Genomic DNA, 11,250 nt, shown 5'->3' with positions numbered 1-11,250 from the left:
TGGAAGTATAAAACTTAAGAATGTTTAATTAAAATAGAAAGCTACAGAAGATGCATGTTCTGCTCTGCTCCCTGCATTGGGATGAGGCAGAATTGGAATGCTAGGTCAGGTGCAAAGGTTTCTAGTCTCAGCTCAGCTTAGTCCCTAGCTAGAGAGGTGCCTGAACTTCTCTTGTAAAACATCAGGGTGAAGTAGAGGCTTTCTTGTTAGTCCTTGTTCTTTCTTTGGGTAAAATTAATCCTTCATTTAAGACACTTGATGGTATCACCTGGACCAAACTAGTCTCCAACCTATGGATGGCCGGAGCTGAACAGAGCAGGATAGAGACGGGACAGTCGGGAATCAGGGAGAAGATTAATTTCAAAATGAGGGAAAGAACTTATAAGCAAGGACACGAGCCAGGGCCTTGCCCCCAAGGAGGGGAACAGCTTTAGTGTGGCAGAAACTTGGTTTTTAGAATTGTGGCTAGAGGCAAACAGTGTAGTGCAGTAATAGTGGTGAGGCACTAGAGCAACAGGGAGGCAAGGTTTTCTAGTGACAAAAAAGTCCATTTCATAGCAGAGCTTCGTGTCTTCACGTCTTCATGTCTAGATTTGACCATCAGTTCCAGAAAATAAGCACAAAGATGGTTCTTACTCCAAGCCCAGGACCCAGCTTGCTTATTGGGCCTTAGCTATGGAAAACAGGGTGATTCTTAATGTTTTGATGATGCCATTTGCTATCAGACTTGTTTATAGAATGGTTTGGTTGAATTAGTTTCTCTCTGTCTCTGTCTTTGTATGTGTGTGTTTCTGTTTCTGTCTCTGTGTGTGTGTCTCTGTCTCTGTTTCTCTGTGTGTCTCTCTGTCTCTCTCTGTTTCTGTCTCTCTGTCTCTATCTCTCTGTGTTTCTCTCTGTTTCTGTCTCTGTGTGTGTCTCTCTGTCTGTCTCTGACTCTGTCTCTCTGTCTCCTTCTCTCTCTGTCTCTGTCTCTCTCTCATTCTTTCTCTCTTTCTGTATCTCTCTCTATATCTCTGTCTCTGTCTCTGTGTGTCTCTCTGTTTCTGTCTCAGTATGTGTGTGTCTCTGTCTGTGTGTCTCTGTCTCTCTGTGCACGTGTGCCTCTCTTTGTATGTGTCTCTGTCTCTATGTGTGTCTCTGTCTCTGTACGTGTGTGTGTCTGTCTCTGTGTATCTCTTTCTGTCTCTGTGTGTATGTGTTTGTCTGTCTCTCTGTGTGTGTCTCTTTCTGTCTCTCTGTGCATGTATGCCTCTCTTTGTGTGTGTCTCTGTCTCTGTGATTGTCTCTCTGTCTCTATGTGTGTCTCTCTGTCTCTGTATGTATGTGTGTCTGTCTGTGTATCTCTCTCTGTCTCTCTGTGCATGTGTTTGTCTCTGTCTCTGTGTGTGTCTCTCTCTGTCTCTGTATGTGTGTGTGTCTATCTCTGCGTATCTCTCTCTGTCTCTGTGTGTGTGTTTGTCTCTGTCTCTGTGTGTGTCTCTCTCTGTCTCTGTATGTGTGTGTGTCTGTCTCTGCGTATCTCTCTCTGTCTCTCTGTGCGTGTGTTTGTCTCTGTCTCTGTGTGTGTCTCTCTGTCTCTGTATGTGTGTGTGTCTGTCTCTGCGTATCTTTCTCTGTCTCTCTGTGTGTGTGTTTGTCTGTCTCTGTGTGTGTCTCTCTCTGTCTCTCTGTGCATGTGTGCCTCTTTTTGTGTGTGTCTCTGTCTCTGTGTATGTCTCTCTGTCTCTGTCTGTGTGTGTCTCTCTATGTGTGTATGTCTGTCTCTGCGTATCTCTCTCTGTCTCTCTGTGCATGTGTTTGTCTCTGTCTCTGTGTGTCTCTGTCTCTGTATGTGTGTGTGTCTATCTCTGTGTATCTCTCTGTGCGTGTGTTTGTCTCTGTCTCTGTGTGCGTGTGTTTGTCTCTGTCTCTGTGTGTGTCTCTGTCTCTCTGTCTTTATTTGAAAATTAAGATTATGCAAAACCAAAATAACAGTTTGGGGGAATGAAGTTGTTAGGAATCGGGCCTCTGACATGTAAGTGCTCAGTGGTCGAAGCAGAGAAAGTCACCTTGTGGGGGCGCCCTCCTCTGCATCACAGGTGTGCCAGGACCAGCCTGCATCAGAGTGCCTGCCTGATGGAAACTCTGCAGGTAGAGGAGGCTGTAGAAGCCGCCTCCATGATGCAGTCTATCCCAACTGGGACTCAGGCTGAAGGCAGCAGAGCAGGAACACCCCTTGCAACTCCTCAGGGTCCCCTGGGGAATGACTTCATTCCTCCTCTGGCTTCCCTCTGGAGAAGGAGGCAGAAACATCATGCCGACCTACCAACGAGATGTAAATAACAAGGGTCAGAGTGCCCACATCACCAGGTACCAGGTGAGAAAGTTGTCCATCAAAGCAGAAGAGAAATGGAGTCTGCCTTTGGAGTCTGGCCCCTAAGCAAGGGCTGGCTTCTCCCCCACGAAGGCCCGGGGGATTCCTCCTGTGTAAAGTGAGGAAACCGGTGGAGTCCATCTCTGTTCACTCATTGCACTAGCATAGAACCCTTTGACTCACTTTTCAGTGACTTGGATCTGTTCAGCTTTGGAATCCCTCAAATACAAGAAGTCAAATTCGTCCCTTTCCTGGAACTTCCTGAAGCCGTTTGTGATATTTTCTCCCTTTTTCCCAGTGAGCTGGGGCCGATGGCACAGAGGGGTGCCACGTGTCCCCCCGTTGATGAATGGTCCTGCCTGTGAGTCTCTTTCTCCAGTCTGGCCCATGCCCAGCACAGAGCTAAGTAACCAATAAATGATGGTCCGGTCGGGCTAACAACTACCACAACATTTATTAGGCACCCTCGTGTACACCCTGTGCCAGCAAGAGACTGGAGCAGGCCTTCTGACAGCCCATTACTACTGCCCATACTACTTTGGAGAAAAATGAATACTGACAAACACAAAGAGAACAAAACGTCAACCAAACAGTTCAACTCAGGAGGCAAATTATGAGGCACCTCCTCTGGGCTGGGAGAGGCAGGGTAGAGTACTAGAAAGAGGCAGTGAACCAGCATTCATTAAACAGCACTGTGTGCCAGGCACTGTTTAAGTGCTAGTGAAGGAAAGGCAGAAGAAAAAAGGCTGCTGACCAAGAGAGACTTCCCTTCCTCGGGGAAGACAATATACAAACAAGATATATACAGAATAAATTAGAAATCACCAACAGGAAGACAATATCGTTAAGGGAGACTGGGAAAGGCTTCTTGCAGAAGGGGAGATCTGAGCTGGGACCTGAGGCAGCTAGGAAAGTTGGGAAGTGGAGATGAACCTTGAAGGGAGGAAGCCTTTGACATATAGTCACTGTTTGACGCTGGCAAATCACTTAGCCTCTCATTACCCGGGACAGCTCTTTAAGCCAGAATTGCAGAGAAAGTGTTGACCTGCTCAGGCGAAGGGGCAATTTCCTCGTCCCTCAGTTCTCTGTATTTTTGAAATCACAAGTCCATTCCTTATTCTCTTCTTCTATCAGGCATCAGGAAGGTAAGAGTAGAAGGGGCCTGGAAAGCCTTCACAGGACCTCTAGGTCTTTCCGGTTTAACAGAATGGGGGACAATGGTTAGCAACACCATCTGATGACTAAAGATGACTGTAACTCAGCCTTGAGATGGGCCATTTGGCTTCTGATGGGCCATGTGGCTTGGGGAAAGGAAGATGCAGGGAAGAGGAAGATGACCATTGAAGAACAGGGAGTACTCTAGTTTGGCTGGGTAGTAGAGTTTGAAGGAGAGCATACAAAAGAAGGATAGAAAAGAAGGGAATCATTCCCAATTCTTCAGGGTACTCTCAGAACCCTGAAAGAGAGTGAGTCTTGACCCTTGACTGGGGATTCTGAAAGTAGGAATTGGGATTAGAATCTTCAATGTTTAAATGGGCTAAATCAGGGCCATCAAACTCAGTAGAAGTCACTAGAACCATATGTACTAGCTGCATATTGACCTAGAAAACCACATATTAACATCATCTATATTCAATTGTGTTTTTGTTTTGTTAAATGTGCCCCAATTACATTTTAATCTTGTTGCAGTATACTAGGAAATATTGCCCGTTCTGAGCTATGTTACCATGAAGCTTGCCATTTAAAAAGGTTTGAGACACATAGTTTCTGGATACTTTAATCACTTTATTAATAAGACCAGTAAGTTATTAATAAAAGGATGGTCATTTGGCTGTCTTTCTTAGACCAAAGACCCATAATGGCAGTGGGGTCACAGTTTATAAGCCCCTCAAAGAGGAAGTATTCCTGAGGGGTGGCAGACAACTCTGAATGGTTAGTCAAAAGGTGGTAGGCTGTCTTGGGGTAACTGACTTAGGCCACTCAAATCTTGATCAAAGAGTCATCAATTTCCATATCACCTATTTTGGTAATAGGGAGAATCAATATTTTCTAAAGACTTTCCAAGCAAACACAATTAGTTGGAATACTCCATTAGTCCAAATTAGTCCAAGTGGACCTTAGGAGGCAAACTACTCTCTAAGATAAAGGGGAGGGAAATGGATGAGATTATTTTATATTTAAGTGGGCCTTGGTTGCAGTGGACCCTTGTTAATTCCTTGTATTGAAGCTCCTGAAGTTCTCCCTTGACTATATAAGACTCCACCTGTTCCCTTGCTAATCAGTACTTCATTAGGAACTTAGTACAAGGCTCAGGTCATTATTCCCATCTTCACCTTGTTGATGGCAGGCTCATTAGGAACTACCCACCTTATGGCAGCAAGTTATCAAGAAACTTTGCCTGCTTTATGGCATCTTTCTCCTTGCAATGGCTAATTCATAAGGAACTTAACTTGTTTTATAACATCAGGTCATTATTCCCATCTCTCTCTGTATTAACTATAAAGATTTTTAGGAACTTAGTCTGTCAGTCAATGGCATAATTTCCCACTTCTTTGCTAAACTCCCTTTTGGAACTTAGCCCATTACCAACAGCATAATAAAATCTTTGCCTTTTGATTTGGAAATGGTCTAAGCCAATAAATTCTTTTGAGAAACCTTACAACATTGTCCAGAAATACCACAACATAACATTTTCACTCTTTCTGTTATTGTTTGCTTGCATTTTTGTTTTTCTTCTCAGGTTATTTTTACCTTCTTTCTAAATCCGATCTTTCTTGTGCAACAAGATAACTGTATAAATATGTATACATATATTGTATTTAACATATACTTTAACATATTTAACATGTATGGGACTACTTGCCATCTAGGAGAGGGAGTGGAGGGAAGGAGGGGAAAAGTTGAAACAGAAGTTTTTGCAAGGGTCAATGTTGAAAAAAATTATCCATACATATGTTTTGTATATAAAAAGCTATAATAAATAAATATATAAATATTAAAAAACAAAAACAAAAAAATTGTCCAGAAACCCCAATATATATTTGGGGTTCAACCCCTGCATCCCAAACCACAATATATGTTTGGGGTTCAACCCCTGTACCCCATCAGAAAGATATCTGGTTCTTAGATCAGAGGATCTGCATTTAAATCTTGTCATTGACACTTAGTATCTATATAACCAGAAGCTTTTTTTTTTAAATTATCCCTAGGTTACAGTTTTCTTGTGTATAGAAAAATTAAGAATTGGACTAGATGGCCTTGAAGGTCCCATCCAGCACCAAATCTAAATTGGATATATCTGCTATATTGGTTGGCTTTACTTAAATGTTTTTCTTTGTTACAAGAGAGGCTCCTGGAATATACAAGGGATGTGTAGAACATCTGGGGATGACTGTGATATAACAACCAAAGGTCTCAATGAAACATTAATTTTTCTAAACAGGAAGGAAGAAAAAGAAAATATTAAAGATCCAGTGTCTTTTGTTCATATAGTCTTGTGTGGTACAGCATTTAATAAAAAAGCTGGAGAGATATCTAGAAGCAAAGCAAAGTTTATTATACGTTATCGAGAATCGGAAGTCCCACCCATCGAGGAGACAATGGAAGGGAGGAAGCACCGTAGGGGGCAGGGTCAACACTTTTTATCCCTAACACAAATACCCCCTCCCACCACTGACCCTCATCCTTATTGGCTGAGGATCTTACATTCTAAACTCGGGAACTACCCAAGAAATTGAACTTGACCAATAAGTACATAGTTGCCCATATTTGACCTAACAGAAAGACACTGATGTCATAGGAGGATAACAAGGGGATTTAAGTATGCCCTTAGGGGATAGCAGGGAGGAAACTTAAGTATGCCCTTAACTTGATGCTTAAAAGTCCTTCAGGCCTACTCAAACTTTGAAATAGATGAAGCCTTACTCAATTTTCACAACTGTCTTGAAAGATCTCATCTTGTTCAGTCTTGGGTCTAGTTGAATACAATTTCAAATGTAAACTTACTTTTAAATTTTCCACAGCTTGCCCAGTATGTATAGACACACAAAATATAGGGTCATTTCCCCTGCTATTATCTGAACTGGTCAGTGACTCAGAAACAACTAAAAACACCCAACCCATTCCTTCACTGAAGCCTGGACCATCTTTGGCAAAGGAGAAAACACTTGAAATTTGTACAAACTCTGAAAACAAGATTATTTTTTAAATCAAAAGGGGACTTCAAAAAATTATGGCTCATACTGGCAAACTTCCTGACCTTTTCATCCACAGGACCTTTTTAAAAAAATTTTACCTTGGACAGCAGTGATCCAAGTCACCACACTATCTCCTTAGGGTTCATGTTAGGGTACTCAGGCATGGGTTATTGTGTCATCCCTGAAAGAATTCAGACTCAAAGTCTGGGCTGCTGTAATATTTCTAAAAATCAGAGACAGAAGCCATCTCTGCAGGCTGAGCTTAAGCAGCAAATTATGCCCAAATCTCCAGCTTACTGACAGGACTGATGCTTCTCGGGCTGCCCCAGCCCCAGTGTCCCGATTGTACAAAAGGACCTTTGACCTTGCATATCTAGCTATTATACTCTGACTCTTTCTCTAGAACAAAAGGACTTTTTTCATGTATATCCTATCTGAGCTGTATCTAATCACGGGGATTTTTCCCCATGCCTATTTTATCTGAGGGTGTACAAATGGACTTGAGATTGCCCAATTATTCTCCTGTTCTTTCCTACTGTCCTTTCTCTAAATAAACTTTTGCTTCATTCTGCCAGGTTGCCCATCTCCTTTAAGGGTGAAGCTCGAGAGATGCCTATGCTTGATTTTTGGAAATATTAAACCAGCCCAGACTCTTCTACTAGAAGGAAAAAAAAGAGGGGGAAAGAGATAGCCCAGAAGCTTTGACAGTGAGCAGTAGGTGTTTCAAAGAACGCCCCCCACCCACCCACCCAAGCCTGGCATAGTAACATAGAAAGGAATGAGGTAGAAGGGCTCCCCTCTTTTCCAATTCTTTATTTTTAAATGTGTCTAGACTTTCACAACACACATTTGCTTCAGGGTAATTATATCCATTGTTTGTGACCTTGACTCAGTCTGGTGGAGGAGGATTCACTAATGAAGGGATTAACAATATTTCCTCCCTCTCAGTGCTAATATGGAGCCAAGAGCTTTGGGGAAATAGAATAAAGCTTCAGTCTTTATTCACCATCCCCTTCTTTTCTCCTCTAGTGCTTTAGCAGTCCAGGCAGGTGGTAGGATGAGCAAGGATGAGCAAGCAATGGTCTGGAAGCCTCCCAAGAAGGGATGGGAAAATCCAAGAGAGATCTTTCAAATAAACCATGAAAGAGCTCATAGATCTGGTATAATTGGAGGGTGGGTTCCTGTTAGGGGAAGACTTTGGGGTTGACCCAAGCACTGAGTATCTAATTCTATTCACTGGACTTCAGGACCAGCCAGAGGCCTGATATGGGTGAAGAGTGATGAGGCAGGACTCAGAAGGATGTTTAAGCAGGAGTCGGTTTAACCAAGGCAGCTTTCCATTTTATATGCCCTGTAACTGTGGCGTACTGCACACTCACCAACTTGTTATTAGGGACAGGTGTTTCCCACTTCAGTATAAATGCTTCAAGTAAGCACAGGTGGTCACAGGTCTTTGACTTCTCAGAAAGAACGAGACACCCAGGAAGGTACGTCAGTCGGGCTCCTGACTGGCCTGGAGGGTCTCATACTTCGCCCAGGGCCCCCCACTATCTGTGGCCCTCAACAGTACCAGGTAGGTCCCTTAGTCATAAATGTCAACAGAAAAAAAGGTTCTGGCTTTGATAATTCCCTAGTAAACTGTAAATATACCAGAGAGATGCCAAGTCTTAATACTTAATTCCTTAATAGGAAGAAAGGTCAACATTTGAATATGCAGGAAACATGGAGGAAAGAAAATGGCTAGATACACAAATATGATACATGGTAGAATGGGTAGGGACAAAGGAAAAATCCATTATTCTAGAAATCCATATTCTAGAAAAATGTACGGAGAGAATGTTTTCTTTTCTTTTCTTTTCTTTTTTGTTTTTTTGAATAACAGATATTTATTAGTATTTAAGATATAGAATGGTATATTGGAAACAACATTGATTCTAAAATCTAGGGACCTGGGTTCAAATCCTATCTTCAACAGGTATTATCTATATGATAATAGATTTTACCTTTCTGTGCCCCAGTTTCCTATTGATAAAACAGGAATAATGATATTTGTATAATAGAGATCATAGGATTGTTATATGGAAAGTACTTTGAATACTGTGAAAATGAGTCATTATCAACCATGATGATAATCCCTGAGTTTTTTTAAATTTCTGTTTTTGTTTTGTTTTTTATTTCATTATAAGAATCTATTATTATATCTTTTTATTGACAGAACATATGCATGGGTAATTTTTTCAACATTGATCCTTGCAAAACCTTCTGTTATTTTCCCCTCCTTCCCTTCATCCCCCCAGATGTCAGGTAGTCCAATACATGTTAACTATGTTAAATTATATGTTAAATCCAATGTATGTATACATATCTATACAATTATCTTGCTGCACAAGAAAAATCAGATCTAGAAAGAAAAAAAAATCCGAGAAGGAAAACAAAAATGCAAGCAAACAATAACAAAGTGAAAATGCTATGTTGTGGTACACAATCGGTTCCCATAGTCTGGAGAGAATATTTTCAACTGGGGACATCAGGAAAGGCTTCACTGAACTGAACTTTAATAGAAGACAAGGATTAATAAAGGTTAATTCATTCAATTCAATGATTATAAATACTTAGGAACTATGGTTACAAAGACAAAAATAAAACACTCCCTTTCCTCAAGGAGCTTTTATTCCACTGAGAAGGAAGGGAAGCAAAATGTATACAGATAAGTATATACAAATCCAACATTGCATCACTTCTTATACACATATATTTATGTACCTGTATTTCTATGTCACAAATATGTATATCCAATACATATATTTATATATATTTATATTTCTATATTTCTATTACATATATGTATTTAAAGCATACTTAACACATTTATATTATAAAACATTTATGTATAGGCATAATTATGTTATAAATTGGGTAAATAAAATCTAATATATTTATATATAACAAATACATATTTATAACTATATATACATACAACATGATAGTAGGTGCTATGGGAAACAAAGCCTATGATTAGAATTATTTATTACAAGGCAGGACTTCTATTAGACAAGGTCAGTTATCAAGAAGTGATAGATATGTTGTAGGTTGGATTTTGTTTTTGTTTAGAAAGAAAAATCCATCAATAAAATAATACTTGCATTTTCTTTCTTTTTGGGGGGAGAGGGGACTAGATCTGTGACTTAATTGGCATTCAGAATTCCTAGTAATTCTTCTAGCAACACAGATGGATACCTGCTCTAAAATTAGAGATTTTCCTGTGGCACAGAGAAGTTGTAAATTGTCATGAGTCACACAGACAGTTATGTTAGGCACTGGACTTGAAACTGTGCCATGCTGGAACCAGATCTTACTTGTTTATAAGGGCTGATTATTAAATTTTTGTGTGAGCATTTACACCTAGGGAATGGTGAAGTGTAATAAATTATGTTTTGATTGTTTTATTGATTGTCTTAGATTTGAGAAAAAGTTATGGAGAAAATGTTAAGAATGCTAATTAAACTTATACGCAGTAACTGAATATATTTCCCTCCTGGAGAGCCAGTTGTTAAATATTTACTAGCATAGTCTTAACTTAAACCAATCTAGGTTTTCCTGATTTTGAGGCCCACTTTCTAACCATTTTGATTCTGTTACCTCTCATTTCCATTGAATGAATAAATGAGGCATGTTTTTTAATTGTATTTATTTATATGAGCATTTCTTAAAATGAAGAAATAAAATTAAAACAAATTATAGTCCAGAAAAACAATTCTCTACATTGACCATGTATATGGTAATACAAATATCTCATTCTGCATTTTAAGACCATCATCTCTTTGGCAGGAGGTGAATGGTATAGCTCATCTTCAAATCTGAGGATTTGTGGTTTATCATTTCATTGATCAGAATTCTTTTTTTTTTTTTAAATTTAATAGCCTTTTATTTACAGGTTATATGTATGGGCAACTTTACAGCATTGACAATTGCCAAACTTCTTGTTCCAATTTTTCCCCTCTTTCCCCCACCCCCCTCCCCCAGATGGCAGGATGACCAATAGATGTTAAATATATTAAAATATAAATTAGATACACAATAAGTATACATGACCAGACAGTTATTTTGCTGTACAAAAAGAATCAGACTCTGAAATATTGCACAATTAGCCTGTGAAGGAAATAAAAAATGCAGGTGGGCATAAATATGGGGATTGGGAATTCAATGTAATGGTTTTTAGTCATCTCCCAGAGTTCTTTCACTGGGCGTAGCTGGTTCAGTTCATTACTGCTCCATTGGAAATAATTTGGTTGATCATTGATCAGAATTCTAAAGACTTCCAAAGATTTTTCTCCATAATATTGTTGTCATCATATAAATTCTTCTCTAGTTCTTTGTTTTGCATCAGTTTATGGAGGTCTTCCCAGTTTTTTTCTGAAAGTCCATTTCATTATTTCTTATAGCACAATAATAATCTGTTACATTCATATTCCATAATTTGTTTAGCCATTCCCCAACAAATGAATCTCCCTTTAGTTTCCAGTTTGAGGGTATAATGAAAAGAGTTATTCTAAGTATTTTTGGTACATGTGGGTCCTTTTCTACTTTCTTTGACCTATTTGGGACATAGTCCTAGTAGTATTTTCACCAGGCCAAAGGGCATACACAGTAACATTTTGGGAATAGTTCCAAATTGTTTTTCTGAATGGATGAAAAATCTAT

This window comes from Sarcophilus harrisii, chromosome 5, assembly GCF_902635505.1.
Source record: "Sarcophilus harrisii chromosome 5, mSarHar1.11, whole genome shotgun sequence".
In the NCBI taxonomy this organism is placed as follows: domain Eukaryota; kingdom Metazoa; phylum Chordata; class Mammalia; order Dasyuromorphia; family Dasyuridae; genus Sarcophilus; species Sarcophilus harrisii.
Note: the sequence above shows the minus strand (reverse complement) of the source record.